The 18,373-nt window shown below is 28.1% G+C and overlaps 1 long non-coding RNA gene across 1 annotated transcript; it reads left to right on the top strand.

Moving 5' to 3' along the window:
• Positions 1-6,945: 6,945 nt before the first annotated feature.
• On the top strand, positions 6,946-12,645 carry LOC126550553 (uncharacterized). The gene is made up of 2 exons (XR_007604664.1): positions 6,946-7,624; positions 12,431-12,645. It is a non-coding gene; the product is annotated as an uncharacterized LOC126550553 (long non-coding RNA).
• The last annotated feature ends 5,728 nt before the right edge of the window (positions 12,646-18,373 follow it).

Raw genomic sequence — 18,373 nt, 5'->3', positions numbered from 1 at the left:
ACGCAATATGAATTTCTATACCTGATTTAAAAGTTCTGCGAAATTAATCTTTTTAATTTATGATTCTGCAATATGAGTAATGAATATAGTACAATATTGTAATATTAATAAAAAAACATGTAATAAAAATGAAAAATATTACTTTTCAGTGTGAGAAAACATACATCGGTAACTTTAACGTAATTGTATTTAAGGTTGCAGTGATAATTATAAGTTACATTAATGATAATTTATACTAACCACTAACTAGCAAGCCAAGCACGAACGCACTTGGAAGTGTGCCAATATTGATAACTCCTTAAAAACGTTCGGCATCCAAAAAATTGTCAGATTAATTTTACATTGTATTGTTAATAAGACATAATATTATTATTTCAATAAAACTAGCTAGATTTGTATTATTTAACTGAGTACGTCTTACTCTTTGTCTTTTAACAAAGGTAATTTTAAAAGAAGAATAATGTACATATTATATATTATTGATAACAATAAAATATTACACATGTATGCTTATTATGCTTTTGAGGAATATTTTCCCTCAAAACCGTTTGGTTTACTTTTAATCGTCTACTTAGTGATAGATTAAGGTTGAAATATAATATATAATTTTTATAAATTTATAATGTATAATCACTATTATAATCTGATAAATATTTTATCAACTTTATATAGTTTTTAATACTTGTTACTCCAAACTTTAATATTTTTGGAAATTATTTATCCTACATAAGTACAAACTGATTATAAAACTCACATAGTGGTTTACATTATTTGTATTATAATAAAGTATGTACTATGTACGATATTAACATTAAAAATATAATTTCATTATAATATTTTTCTTAATTTTGTCAATAATGATATTTATATATCAAAAATATTTTACTCTATAAATTTATTAACAATTAATTAACACAATTCGGTATTCCAAATACGTTTTACTATTTTTTAAAGTTAATATTTTTTTGTTTTTTATCAAAGCGTATAAATTAAACATTACAACTTAAAATTTAGGATTAATTAATTAATAAAATTGGACTAACATAATACCTAAAAAATACAGGTTAAAAACCTGAACTATCTCAATAGAAAGAAATCAGGTAACGTTATATGTATGAAGTCGCTTACTAATTAATTCCGATTTTCTCAATAGTTGATTAAAGATCAATAATTAATCAATTTTGCCCCAATTATCTAAAAAAAATGCATTAATAAATTAAATTAAAACCTACCTATGTTTTTTTTAAACTCAACAGAGATTAAAACATGTATACATAAAGTATCAGCGAGTCATACATGCACAACAACCATATTCCATCAATTCTAATTTTGATAAAAACATTTAACTTCACAATATCTGACCACTCAAAACCCTATTCCCCGTATTTACAAACACACTCGACTTTCAGATAAATACCATTAACCACGTTGTATCACTCCGATATGTATGGGTTCTGGATCTCATTCTAATTTATATGTAATTCCTCCATAAGTTTTTATTTTTTTTTTTTTACTATCCAAAAGCCATTCAATGCTCACTTTATGTATAATGCACATTCTTGAAATAATAGATTAATTTTTATTCAGACTGTCTGTTTAATATACGACCGTATAATGTATAATGTTACACATCTATAATATCGGCTTAATTTTATTATTATTATTATTATTTAATTAACTACTTGATATTTTGTAAAAAACAACGAGTTTGTTCCATTGTGTTTAATAATTTGAACATATATCTAAAGATTATAGTCATAAAAACATGAATACTTATTTCTAGGATATATAAAGATAAAAAAGTTTAATACAACATGATTATATTATAATCTATATTGAAGAGCTATCTCAGTGTTATATAAAAGAATGTGTTTATTTTCAAACCAAATCCAAACAATTAAAAATAATTTATTTACAAGGATAGTAAGGATAAAAATTAAAATATAACTTAAATACACATTCCAAAATTCAACGTTGTTACCGATCCCAAATATTACTAAATACACAGTATATTATTGACCTAATAGTCGTCTTATCAAAATATATTTAACTCAATGCCCAAATAGTATAATAAATATCGTTAAGTATCATGGGGTAAAATTATTGAATTGTTCGTTCACTTCAGATTACATACAGTATGATGTATTATCGAGAAAATTCTTTAATAAAATCGCATATCAGTGGTATACACTAGAATTGTCTAATAACCAAGAAACGCGAATAATAAGATAGACGGATTTGTATCATTCATCTAAAGAAAAGTAAACCGTTCACTGTGTCCGTGATGTCACCCATATGTGGTCCTTTAGAATTAAGATATTAAGTCAAAAAAAGAATTTTATTAGCTGTAGTTCTCAATTGTACGTGCATTCAAGCTTTAAAAGTGAAATTCTCTTTTTCATTTTATTCGATGACCACATATGACTCAAGACACATAATAATTGTGAGAGACAGTGACAAAAGCTTAACCTTACAATCAAATAACGAATAATAATAGGAAAAGTATAAATGTATGACTTAAAAGGATTTGGAGCAATCGAATAGTTTTAACAACAATTGAGAATCGTAACAATTGGGAATTTTTGAAAAGGAAAGGAATAAATTATAAATAAAGAATGAACAATTGTATATACTATTTTGCAGTTTTGTAGAATAGGAGGAAAATAATATGAGCAGTATGGAACTTATACAACTGTTTATAGAATGCTTCTGAGTTTTATGAAAATAGCCCGTTTATAAATACTGGATATGAGTTCAAGAATTATATTAAATAAAATATAAAATTTTATTGTAAATTATGTTTGTTATCAATATTATAATAATATGTACATTGTTCAATTTTATTTATACATTAACTTTTTAAGTATAATTGAATGGTTGAAACTGATTGAAACGTATAAGTATAAAATATACTATTATACGATGTTGTAGAGGTTCATGTACTGACACCACCTATAAAGGTAAGGCAGAGCTTTAAGATCGAAATAAATTTAAATAATTTAAATTGAATGAAAATAATTTTAATTCCGACGTCCAAACAATTTTTGATACATACTTACGTAAAGGTGATCGCTATAGCTCCAAAATATCAAGTCTGGATATGTTCTATATTGAGCTTCTCTACATAGATAATTTCGTGTTTCCGAGGTTCACGAGTATGCGCGATGATCAAACACACATCTTTAACGCATGGATGGTGTTCGATGCCCACGGGTAAGTTGAAAAACCACAACCATTGTCGGTATTTCCTAGAAAATGTTATCACAGTTGATCCTTAAAAGATAAATTATTGTAGACTTACCACTTATTGTTATCGAACAGATATTATAATAACAATATAATATATTGTGTAATTTATGATAATATAAAGATGATTGTATGAACTGTGACGTCTTCCTTTATTATTATTCTATTATTGTTAGGCATATAGTGTTTACGACCTATGTTTGATTATTATAGTACTTCAATTATATGTTAGAAATTTAGAATTTATAAGTCTACATCTCAGTATCTTCTATATAGTTTCAGAACATCAAGTTTTACAATGTCTATTATATTTTAATCAAATAATAGTTAACTATTATTACCTACTATTTTATTTTTGTATTAGTTAAAATTTCCGGTTTTTAATTCAATGCACATTATCATTGTATAATTATATAATTTATATAGGTAATTTATAAGCATTATGACTTTACACAAATAATGAATTTTTTTTACGGAATCATAGTTTTAAGGAATCGATAGTGTTTTATAAAATAGATTTATGTAACAATGTCGAGTAGAATATAAAAGAGGCTTATGGAAATATTGGCTTCTAAATACTTTTTTTATGCAAAATGTGTTTTTATTCTTTGTCTATCAGTGATAATTTGTATAATATCAAGAGTGAATCTACAACAATTAAACACAAACAATTAATAAGCGTGGAACAATTGAGCCCAAGCAGTTGAGTTTAAATTATTGAACCCGAGGAAAATTAAGCTCTTAAATTTTTAGCTGCATAATAATAATAAGTATAGTATAAAACGTACAGCGTTAGTTTTAAATTAACTAATTAACAATATTAAATAACTAAGTGGTTCTGTTCTTTGCTCGTTTTGCTCATTAACACAAATAATTATAAAATAATAGATCATAAAAATTACACAATTTCACAGGTACTAAATGATAAATCACAAATTTAATATTTTGGGCAATACTTTAATATTGTAACATTGTATGTACAAAAATGTAAAACACTAAAATACAAGTACAAACAATATTGAATGCCATGGAAGAAGTACCTATATTATGCGATAATACGTTATGTACAAATAATAATAATAAACAAAATGATTATATTTTCTAAAAATATAAATAAATATTATTCATTAAATTTTGACTATACGATTAAATATTTTATTATTATTTAGATTTTCAATATCGAAGGTCATGTTGTACAACGGCCGAATATTGCATACAATGCCTGGTTATTGTAGAAAACACCCAAATTGTAAACTCTGCCCGTAGTATATACAAGATTCCTCATAATTTTAAATGCGACGTTGTCATTCCGAAAACTTGTAAAAACAAAATGCATATTATTATTATAACATAATTAAAATATTGTCAGCCGTTGTTATACAAACAAGATTTTCATTTGCTGAAGTATGAATAAATTGCTGATTTTCGTACATAAATCTACTACTTGCAAATCTCTTAATTGTTCCAAAGCTTCGTCTAACGATTTAGATAGTATGGAAGGATTTATTATCATAAATTGCCCTCCTTGTTGATTAAATATTTAAACATCTAATTTTTGTGGTGACTTGTGACTTCAATAATTCAAATCTAATTTATTTTGATGGCCTGCATGAAATAGATTCTTCTGTCTTTCGTTAGTAATTTTCTCTTAAAACTTTCCAAGCAATTTTTGTATGAGGATCTGCAGCATAATTATAGCTACCACAGAAGTTGCAAACCAGAATTTTTTTCAGGTCCAGAAAAAATGAGTTCCATAAAATTATTAATACTTGAACACCTCCATTTTAGAAAACCATTTTTTTTTTAAGATGACCGACAAACTTATATTTATCTAAATCGATGAATGTCAATTATTTTCCTCTTTTTGTTCGAATTAACTCTGTATTTGAATAGGCATTAAAAAAAAAAAAATAACTGTATGAAAGTTTGTCACTGACTAAATTAATTTCACTTTATACGTCATGCATATTAGGATTTGGGTCTGATTTAGGGGTATATATGAATCACAATAATTTAATATTTGTAACTTGTATATTTGTAGCTCGGCCAATGACCTATAGGTACAGTCGTGGTTTTATATTTATTATATATATATATATATATATATATTTAGCTATAAGTAAATATTATATAACGTAATTGATATTTATCATATAATTTATCTTCAAAATTAAATTTATGGACAAAATTGACATTTGACAGTCAATATTTGATAATGCTGTCAAAATTCCAAAATATATCTCATCATAAAGAAATAATGAATCATATATCCAAATTACAATATAAAGTATGATAATTCAACATTTTCTGAATATCAATGTTGTATTTAAAATTATGCTGAATCATATATTATATACAATGAAATTTGCAGAATCGTGTATCATTATCAAAGGCTATTCAAATATACACGATTCAGTAAATTTGAGGAATCGTATTTCACCGAATTTATCAATATTACTTCAATTTCTACTTATAATTCAATTTCTTAGAGTTTTTCGAGCACGACGATAATTAACTCAGGAAAAATACATTTAGAATTTTAACATGAAATGTCTTATATGAATTTAAAATTTTCTCGGTACTTAATTGATAGATATTCCAGTGTTTTCTAAATTTCATACGTAGATTGATTAAAAAAAATTAACAACTTGTAAATGCGTATTTTGTAGGAATATTAATATTATTTTCACAGCCTTTATACCAGCTTGTTTAAAAATATCAATTATCATTAAAGCTCAGCCTATTTCAATATTTAATTATAAAAATATTTTAAACAGTGCAAATACACATTGCTATGATAATTTTATTATAATGGAAAAAATAGTGAAGAATACTAAAATAAAATAAAATATATATATATATATATATATATATTATATTTATGAAAATTAATAATAATAATAATTCCAGCAAAAGTTTGTGTTCTATAATTATAGTACTGTTAATTTGAAATATCGTTTATATTTTGTATTACCTTCTTTGTTATATAACCTTTGTTTATCAAAATATTATGTCTATACGGTTATGTTATAATATTTCGTACAAACTTACAGTTATTAAAATGTATGCGACTGTTACATTTTATTTTATTATATTAAATACATTTTTATTGATCATATTCCCATATATTATTTCTGTTATATCTGTTTAAATATCCGTATACACTTTAGAGGTCAATCTTGATCACTTTTAATAAATTCTATGACAAAATAAAATGACTGAACATGGGAACTTAAATATTTATATTTCATTCTACTATAGTATAAAAGAATAAAATATCACTATATACTGGTGTTTAGACAATTAAAATAAAATATTCTTAAAAACACATTTTTTAAACCTCGGTCAATTTGTATAGCTATTGATTTTCTTGAGCTCATTAATCATAGATTCTCATTCAAATTTGGGGACATTAATACATTTAAATATTATATTCTGTTTTTTTTTTTTATTTAATTAAAATTTCCTAATTTATTTCAAAACTAATTTATTATTTTCAGAAGAAAGACATTTTACTTTTAAATTTGTAATCTTAAGTAAGTATTAAAAAAGATTATAGAGTTCAATATAATGGATATGCTAAATTTTATTTCAATGTACGTAAAACTATATTTTATATGAAAAACAATTCTAATCGAAGAAGATCCGTCAATGATCAATCTATTTCTAAATAATCTAATTAATAAGAATAAGTGTTCGGACCAAATACCGTCAGATCGCACCAGCTAATTGTTTAGTTATAATTAATTTTTGATCCGGTTGCTAGCACGCCTGCGCAGTTCGCCTGCGTGCGACTGTGCCTATCGCGCTGGCTTTTACGGGCTATTCTCGTTCGAAGTGTCGTCGCGATTCCGATTCCGATCGTCGCCTTTTTTTTATTACTTGCCATCGGTGGCATAGAATTTGTTGTTTTATTTACGCAATTGTGCTCAAGGCGTATGTGACGCGGGCGATTCGTGTTTGATGGTGGCTCTCAATTCCGTAACGGTATTGAGACCATCGTTATTCGTCGTGCACACGGATGCCAAACGTGTTAGACACCAGCGCGGGCGGTGTGCGGTTTGTCATTACCTTTTGTTTTGTGAATTTATGGTGCACCGGGCATCGATAAATTAACGGTAATGCGTATTATGTTTTTGTTATTTTGTTCGACAGTGCATCGGGCCGTTTTTTTGACTTTCGAATTGTTTTATTTCGTCTATTGAAGTCAAGCATATGCACGTGGGTTGCGGATCTTGGCGGTCAACAGCATATCGTCCATTTTGAGAGGTTATGGTTCAATCGGCGACATGTTCACGGTAACGCGTTATCACACATGTGATACGCGATATTTTATATCTTTGTATTATCATTTTTTGTTTTGTTGATACTATAATCAGTTTTTTTTTATTATTATTTATTCTCATTATTATTATATTACCACTGATTTGTTCATTTTAGTATTATTATAATACATTTTTGATTATATATATTAGGTGGGCGCCTACTCCCCATATAAGTTGTCATTTTATTTAAATATAATATGTATTCCGTGTATGTGATGTACTGATATACTATTTTAATACAGTCCACAATTAATATCTTATTACAACAATCAGGTGTTATTTTTTTTAATTAAATATTATTACTCCTACTGTTTGGTTATATATATGTTTGTCATTATTTAAGTACACACATCTACATTTTTGGTCCTTCGGGCCGGATAATTTTATGTAATTTTAATTAATTAATTTCTCCGTCTTGTCTTGCTTGCTCTTTTATTCCTTAAAAATCGGTTAATATGGGAAGGCCTAAGCGTCAAGACTCGGACAATGTCGAAAATAAACGGTCGTTAATTCGTGCTCGTGCATCGCGGGATGCATCGTTACGGTCAATTAAGAAAATAAATACTATAGGCGAGGAAGCTAAAATAAATGTCGAACTTCGCGCATTGTTTGAAGCTCATTACTTGTCATTGAAACGGTTCACTGATCAATTTGAGTTAGCACAACAAGCAGTATTAAATGCTCTTGTTGATTCGGATAATGTAGGCGAGTTTGAAACGGTTGATTCTGAAGTCACTGACGCTATGGAAGAGATATGTGCAAATATTCAACTCATTGCTACTGGCTTCCATAACGCTTCGGTTAATGTTGTTGCTACTAATAATGTTTCTACTGGTGCAAGACAAATAGCTCAGCCTGTTGTGCTCCCAAAAATTGAATTACCAAAATTTGATGGTAATGTACTTGATTGGGTATCATTTCGGGACATGTTTCAATCACTAGTTCATGACAACCCTGATATTTCCAACATTCAACGTTATCATTTTTTAATTCTAAGCTTGTCCGGTCCAGCACTAGCGGTAGTGAAAGCCATTCCGTTGACGGCTGATAATTATGTCATAGCTTGGGACGCATTAAAACAATCATTTGAGAATCAACGGTTAATAGCTTCTGCACATATTGATAAACTATTTTCATTTGTGCCTTTGAAGAAAGAATCATTGTCGTCACTATCTTCATTTGTTCACGTATTTACCGAAAATGTTTCGGCTATTAAAGCACTTGGTGTTCAAGATTTGGCTGGTTTTATCTTGTTTCACATCGGGGCCCGGGTAATTGATACAGAGACCAGGAGACTTTTTGAAGCTAGCATCGAACAAAATGAAGTACCTAGTTTAGATATGCTATTAAAATTTGTAGAAAAGAGATGTAAAATCTTAGAAAATATTGGAACCTCGGTTGGAACGAACGAAAAACAGGATAATACCTTTAAAGGTAATAGTAAGAAGACACAAGGTGGGCTTCCTGGCAAAACTTCATTGACAATTTCAACTTCATCTACTGCATCAAATTGTCCATTCTGTCAACATGAACATCAAATTCATCGTTGTTTCTCATTTAAGCGCAAACCAGTTACGGCGCGGCGTAAGTTTGTGAGTGACAACAGTTTATGTTTTATATGCTTAAAACTTGGGCATAATGCTAGCTCTTGTACTGCCGTTTTTACATGCAAGAAATGTGAAGGTCGTCATAACACACTGTTACATCTGGAAAGTTTTGGTGTAACGAATAACAGTGAGGTGACGCAGAAGGAAAATACAATTGTTCAGGCCACTACGTCCGAACCAGTTGAAAATAATACTGTATTCGCAGGTACTATATCAACACAAACAACTGTAGTATTAGGGACTGCCGTTATTCGGGTACAAGATAACACAGGTGCTATGCATCAGATCAGAATTTTATTAGATAGTGGGTCACAAGTTTCAGCTATCACAGCGGATTGTGCCAACAGACTCGGTCTCAAATGTAGCAAAAGTCACGTAAAAGTGGTTGGCCTTTCTCAACAACCAGTCTCCAAGGTTAAAGGAGTTACTCAGTGTGATTTTTTCCCTCTTCAGTCAGAGCAACCATGTTTTAAGGCAGACAATGTTATCATATTATCCCAAATCACTGGATTAATACCAACATGTTCACTTCCTGTCACCGTTCGCACACGCTATCAACACCTAGTACTAGCCGATCCAGAATTTGATCGTCCCGGTACCGTTGACATGCTGATAGGTGGTGATTTATATCCGATGATTTTGCAACCTAGAACTGACATTATTCATACACCTGGACTACCTTCAGCAATGCACACAAACCTTGGTTGGATAATTGTTGGTTCATTGAAGTATTCTACTCCATTATCTCTCACGTCATTAACGATTAGTACGGTACCAGTTATGAATGAGACTTTGCAACAATTTTGCAGGATTGAAGAGCCGATAGTTCAAACACAATCAACAACAGAAGACGAACGATGCGAAGAGTGGTTGTGCAAAACAGTGTCACGGGACACATCAGGCAGGTTTTGTGTTGCTCTCCCTTTTCGATCTACAATTAACGTACAATGTAATTCAAAGCAAGACTTGATTACGCCGAGTGGTCTTGGTTCCTCGCGTACTATGGCATTAAACCGGTTGCTTAATATTGAACGCCGCTTAGCTAAAGACCCTGAACTATATTCCGCGTATCGTTGTTTCATGAATGAATATCTTTTATTAGGTCACATACGCGCAGCTGATAAACCAGAAAAATATTTTATCCCGCATCACGCAGTAGTCAAACGGAAAAAACGGTAAGATGAAAATTCGGGTAGTATTTGATGCGTCGGCTAAGTCGTCATCTGGGTTTGTATTGAACGACTGCTTGGCAACCGGGTCAAAATTACAAAGTAATATTACGGATATACTACTTCAAAGTCGTTTTTACAAATATTTATTCATTGCCGACATTGAAAAGATATACGGGCAGATCCGAGTCAATGATGCAGACTGTGCGTATCAACATATACTTTGGAGAAATTCACCCAATGAGGAAGTCAAAGAATACGAATTATGTACAAGAACGTATGGTTTCAATGCAGCTCCATATTTGGCAATCAGATGTTTACGCCAATTAGATTCAGATTGCGGAAATCAATTTCCTCTGGCAAAAAATCTGTTAGTTACATCTACATATGTTGACGATATTGTGGCAGGAGCTGATACAGAAAGGGTTGTGCTAGAACTTCAACGTCAATTAATATCCTTATTACGTAAAGGAGGGTTCAATCTAAGGAAATGGGCCAGCAATTGTGACGCAATATTAAAAGGTATACCTGCTGAAGATCGCGCAATGGACCCATCTTTTGAACTTAAAGATGACCAATCAGTGAAAGTACTGGGTTTGCATTGGAGTACTAATTCGGATATCTTAGGGTATCATATTAATATCAACCAAGTCAACCCAATTAAGCGCTCAATACTTTCAGCAATTGCTCGTCTATATGATCCAGTTGGCACGTTGGGACCCGTGATATTTTGGGCCAAGCGCGTTCTGCAAGAGCTATGCATAGAAAAGTTAGATTGGGATGAGCCGCCTCCGCCTGATATCATCAATAAATGGCAAGATTTTACAACGGAGTTACCTGCATTATCGTCATTGTCGCTTTGTCGATTCATTAACGTACTCTCATCAAAAACCATACGATTATTGGGTTTTGCGGATGTCTCTAAAAAGGGAATCATCCGCGTCGTTGGAAGATTGAAGCGTGCATTCTTGGATGAAGATGCAAAACATCCAATCCTTCTGCCTCAAAAGGTTCGTCTGACGGAGCTTATCAACACACCATCACGACCACCCATGTCCTGGCAGATAGGTCGAATCGTTCAAGTCCATCCAGGTGCGGATGACATTGTGCGTGTGGCAACTGTCAAAACACATGAGGGAACTTTGACCCGTCCTGTGGTCAAGTTAGTGAAACTTCCGATTGATCCAAGACCTTAAAGGCACCCATTACCGATATCCTTATCTTCTTTTTTTTTTATTTTATTTTTCCTTGTTATTATATTATTATGCATTGTAATTATTATTATTAGTATTATTAGTTTTATTAGTATTCAATTTATGTTTCTTCGAAGACCATGTCTACAATGACCTGCAGTCAAGAAAGTTTGAAAGCTCATCGCTTTCAAAGGCGGGAGGATGTTCGGACCAAATACCGTCAGATCGCACCAGCTAATTGTTTAGTTATAATTAATTTTTGATCCGGTTGCTAGCACGCCTGCGCAGTTCGCCTGCGTGCGACTGTGCCTATCGCGCTGGCTTTTACGGGCTATTCTCGTTCGAAGTGTCGTCGCGATTCCGATTCCGATCGTCGCCTTTTTTTTATTACTTGCCATCGGTGGCATAGAATTTGTTGTTTTATTTACGCAATTGTGCTCAAGGCGTATGTGACGCGGGCGATTCGTGTTTGATGGTGGCTCTCAATTCCGTAACGGTATTGAGACCATCGTTATTCGTCGTGCACACGGATGCCAAACGTGTTAGACACCAGCGCGGGCGGTGTGCGGTTTGTCATTACCTTTTGTTTTGTGAATTTATGGTGCACCGGGCATCGATAAATTAACGGTAATGCGTATTATGTTTTTTTTTTTATTTTGTTCGACAGTGCATCGGCCGTTTTTTTGACTTTCGAATTGTTTTATTTCGTCTATTGAAGTCAAGCATATGCACGTGGGTTGCGGATCTTGGCGGTCAACAGCATATCGTCCATTTTGAGAGGTTATGGTTCAATCGGCGACATGTTCACGGTAACGCGTTATCACACATGTGATACGCGATATTTTATATCTTTGTATTATCATTTTTTGTTTTGTTGATACTATAATCAGTTTTTTTTTATTATTATTTATTCTCATTATTATTATATTACCACTGATTTGTTCATTTTAGTATTATTATAATACATTTTTGATTATATATATTAGGTGGGCGCCTACTCCCCATATAAGTTGTCATTTTATTTAAATATAATATGTATTCCGTGTATGTGATGTACTGATATACTATTTTAATACAGTCCACAATTAATATCTTATTACAACAATCAGGTGTTATTTTTTTTAATTAAATATTATTACTCCTACTGTTTGGTTATATATATGTTTGTCATTATTTAAGTACACACATCTACAATAAGTATATTATATTTGATTATCAGTTTCTTTATTATTGTAATTTATTTTACTACTTATTATATTATAATATTAACTATTAATATATTACTGTTGACGGTGCTTATTAAAATATAAATTACGAAGAATATTTAAAAATATATATAATCTAAAATTTCAAATTTAAATTTATTAACAACATTTTGATAATATTTCTAGTAACTGTATGTATTCAGAAACATTTAATTCCTACGTTATACTTTAAGTGTTTAGAAGAAGTTATACTCAATTTTATAACAGTAATTTGTTTACGCTAAAAACTTACAACTTTATCAATTTAAGCATGTTTTATATAATTATTATTCTTTAATTATAGTTTTATAAATTACTTTATTAATTTCACAGAAAATGTACAGCAGTGATTAATCGCATACCATCAAGTCATGTCCAAGTAATGTTATTAAAACCAGTAAAAAATCATTATGATCAAAATAAAAGCATATTATAGTGGATATAGTATTACACGTGTAATAGTAAATACTATAATTTATTAATAACAATGATTTTGCCGTATAATTGCAGATACATGTATTATAATAGTTATAACTTATCAGTGATCATCAATATAAATATTGCATTAGATATAATGTCAATTTAGTCTAACTTCATTAACACGTTTGAGAAATAAAATCGACGATCGATTTACAGCAAGCTAGTTAATAATGGTTTAAATATTTTAAATAAATTTAAAAAAACTTTAAACGAATTTTGATAGGCTACATAATATGTTATAGATAAATACGGATATTATTTGTAGTTAAACTCATATTTCTAACAATGTTGATCGATATTGAATATTATGCTCTATGACCTGAGCGATGTTTGATTTTATTTTTGATGATGAGATTTTTTTACGTGTTTTCCAATTTCCGCCTCCGACTTAACATGCCTGTCATGAATGTCATAAATGTCATACAATTCATGTCATTTTAACCATCAAATTTATTTATACACTGGCAGATAACTTGAGAACAACACACGAATTTCAACTTTTAACAATGATATACCTAGTAATAATAACTTATAACATTAAAACGAATAGAGTTTATGAATATTTAACTTAGTATAAGTATTACTTAATTTGTATTTATATATATATATATGTATGTTGGATTGAGTTATTTAGTAATATGTATTGGTATTTACTATTTATTATGAAGAAAGCATTATAATATTATAAAAACAGTTTTTAAAAAAAGAATTAATTTCGATTATACTGATGAACATTTAAAAGTAATTAACATAGTTCATTTTTATATATTTATATTAAAAATGTATTTTTACGTAAATGCGTATTAATTTTTTAAACCATGTACTTGATATTGGCTTTATTGAAACTTATAATTATTCATTTTCCCCTCTAGTCTTTTTCTACTTTAACACAAATTCAAACTTTTAATATAATATTATATCTGGTAATATTATAACTGTCTATTATTAACATTTACTAATAAGGTTTTTTTATAACTATTGATAGCACTGAAATCTAAAAAATTAAGTTTAAGTAGGATAGTGTTATTAGTATACATATACCATTGTTAATTTTATCAATAATTCTATAAATCACTTTAGTGACGGATGTTTATGTATTATCTTAATACCTTGTAATACATTATCTTAAATACTACTTTCACAAAATCCAAGCTAAATAAAAAATAAATAAAATATGAGGAATTGGATTGTAAGGGAAGAATAACTGAGCTAAAAAATAACATTTACAGAACTGTATTTTGAAAACTTTTAAACAGAGAATAGAGAATACCTATACTATTTATACATATAAATATATAATATATCAAAATGTACTTAAAAATATGAGATAATGTATATTATAATTTTAAAATAATGATATTAATAAAAAAAAACTACGAGCATGTCACAAAACTATGTATTTGATATCAGTAAATTATTGAATTGAAATAAAGATTTTATATTGCATAATTTTGATTAAATGTTATTAGTTGTTTCTTGCCAAAGTATGTATAAAGGCTGAATAAAAAAAGTTTGTCTAATTGTTTTGGTTTATATTTATTTTAAATACATTGATAGGATTAAATGGGTTTTGGGTGATTCTTAAGCATAATTTAATTGAATTACTTTTATTAAATTATTAGTATCTTGTTTTTATTATTATTATGCATCGCTGTGACTTTTTTTACTGTATTTCTATTGTTATTATAATGATATAGTATTTTTTGCTTCATTCTTATTTTTCCTTATTTTTTTTTTCGTAAAAATTTTTTAGATATGGCGTTTAGAAATCAAAATGATTGTATGTGACGTGTGTGTGATTTACTTAGAATTTTATCGTATAACTATATAAGTAAATAATAGGGGTTGTCTACTGTCTGAGAGAAAAATTAAATATTCGCCAAAACCGTTGATTACAATGGAGAGTTTAATCTAATTTTCTTTGTTCTTTTACGTCACCGACACGAAAATGAAAAAACTTGCACTGTTTTATCATAATGAAAGAAAAAAACTACCTTTTGTCGTGGGAGGGGGAAAATTAATTTTTTTATAGGATTTCAGCCTTTCCAGAAGTTTTCTCTTAGACCAATTAATTAAAAATATACATTCAGTTAATCAAAACATCCTCAAAATAAAGTAATAAAAAATTTTGTATTCAAATAAAAATTAAATGAATATAATAACATATTTATAAGGGTTGTATAATAGTATGCATTTATGTATTATTTTCAATTAATAAACATATTTCTGAGTATTCTGAATAATAAAATATACATTTTTTTGTTTTTAACGCATGAACCATAATATAACTGATAATATTGAAAATATTTGTAATTAAGTAACAAACATAAAACAATGTGATACGATAATGCACTTTTTGGTTTTTTATTTAGAAAAATAACGACAAGATAACACACCAATTAAACATTTTTTTTTCCATTTACAGGAAAATGTTCTCGAAATTAGTAATAATAAAACATAAAAGATATATAATATAATAATAAATTTGATTTTCAAATATACGAATGAATCGTATACAATATGTTGGATAAAATAAAACTTGACGCAATGAAAAATATATAAATATACCAATAAGTATAAAAATATACTGTGAAAGAATAAATATTTTTTAATATTAATTACTTTTGTAAAAATCTTTTTATTTTTTATAATATTCTAATTGTATTAAAATAGCTGTATTATTTACCCAACTGTTCAAATACCAATAAAATGAAGTATAAATATAATGCTATTTTAATACAAAACTTTTATCAATACTTTAACATATACCTACATAGATTAGGCCCATATAGTTTTACAACTTAATACTCACCACAAAACTCGTCATCTTCTTAATAAATAAATAAATTATTATACATATTATATAGTTATATGTTGTTAATTTTGTTTAGTTAATAATTTCTCCTAGTTATTTTTGAGAATTTTTTCCCCTCTGAATAGTGAACACCTCTAAATAACATACAAAATTACGATGACTGTGAGTGTACGATATTTAAAAATATAATTGTATAATATGAGCTAATTCTAATAATCAAAATTACGATTTTTTTTAATATTAATTAAAACACGACTCTTAAAACAATGTTAAATGCAATTTTGGTTTATCACTGTAATAATACGAGTTAAATAAATATTTTTAATTTTATAGTAAAGTAAAACTATTGTGATATACCTATGGTTAAAAAAATTGATTTCATTTTTTAACTAACAATTCATTAATTAATCGTTTGTTTTAAATTTATTTTTTATGAGCTTGGGTATTATCTTACCAGAGTTTCAGTAAATTACCTTCTCTTACGCTTTAGGTACTCCTTTCAAAATTATTTTCACATATACATCCTTTCTGCATGCATGTTCAACCCACTATGTTCTGTTTTTGACAATCGTAATAATACCAGAGGTTTTAGTATCTCCTCGTTAAGCCGTCTTTTCCATATCCTACTAATTTGATTCAATAATAATTCATAACACCTTATTTTATGTATATATAGATACTTTAGTAACTTCATTATTTATTACTATTTTATTTACAAAAACCATATCATACTGATACTATAAATATTTGTCCGATACTATAAATCATTAAACATTATACGGAATTTATTTGATGATTTATATTTTATTTTTCATGTACATATAGGTACCTATTAATTCATTAATTCTTCCAAGGATATAGAATATTTATTCATAGTATATTTCAGATTCATTTTTAATTCAAAACGTCAAATGCTCTTGAATTTGAACAATGGTTCAATGTATATATCTTAATATTATGTACACACTACACATATTTAAAAGAAATTTAAATACTAACTACCTACATAGTATTATACATCACGAGTCGTGTTATATTTATCACATACAATATATTATATTCTTATTTTAAATAAATACATAGGTTATGCACTTTCACAATAGTTGTGTCGGTAATAAGTAGTTATCCATAATTTTTATCAACGCTTTTTGAGTGTTATAATACACAGTTCGTTGAGTTTCGATTGGCTTTAAAGTCAAGAGGTTATGTTATTACATTTCAAAGTAGAATTACTTAAATAAATCATATATTTTATAATTTAACTTACAGTACCCTAGATAATAAATTAATTTATGCAATATATAAATTTGTTACTAATTTAATGGGCATGTATCGTTTGTAGTTATTATTAAAACATTGAAAATACGTTATTATTTTATGTAAGTGGGTACTAAAGGTACTTATTTTAATCTTGGTCTCTAATCTCTTCGTATTTTATCTAAAAATGTATAAAGCTTTGGGCAATACTGATAATAATTTAATATAAGCGTCCAATGAAAATTACCTATGTACACAGGATTATTTGTTAAGCATACTAACCTCTAAGTTTTCCTTTAATAATGAATTTATTCAAATTTTAAAATTAGATTTTGAGCGGAGAGATAAATGTATTGATTTTATCACGATATATTTTTTCTTTTCTTATTATTATAATTTTATATTTTCTAGTCTAAAATTTATAGTATACATACATAATATTTAAAAATGTAATACCAAGTTTTTATATTTTTTTTAATTTATATAGAGAAAAAAAATTACTGAAAAACCAAATCAATTTTTATGAGGATTTAAATTTCAAATGTTCACGACATTCGATATTCACTCGTATACTAAAAATTTTAAACAAATGTTTGTATTTACAGGCTTATGAGACATTTAAATATTATTTTTCTTTAAATGTCAATATAATTGAAATTTTGAAATAATATTTTATTGTTGTATAATAAAAATAATTAGAAGGGGAGATAGGGGGTATAACTCAACTGGATGCAATCTGTAGTAGAATATAGATAAAAAGAATTGATAATGAAAAAAAAATGGTTATAACATTAGTAGGTATATGAATGTGTGTAAAATTGTTCTATTATACTATATTATATTTTGAACCTCATACGTTTACATATTATGTAAATATATTTTAATTCATTTGCTATGCTGATAGCCGGTATTGTTCAATGTATGTAGTTGATGAACACGTAAAAATGTCTTAAAAAAGTTCATGTTGTGAAATTATGTATTACTATACAATAAGTATGTTGGAATTCAATGTAAATACTATATATTGTGTTATATTA

Source organism: Aphis gossypii, chromosome 2 (assembly GCF_020184175.1).
Source record: "Aphis gossypii isolate Hap1 chromosome 2, ASM2018417v2, whole genome shotgun sequence".
Taxonomy (NCBI): Eukaryota; Metazoa; Arthropoda; class Insecta; order Hemiptera; family Aphididae; genus Aphis; species Aphis gossypii.
This window is presented reverse-complemented; position numbering and strand designations above follow the sequence as displayed.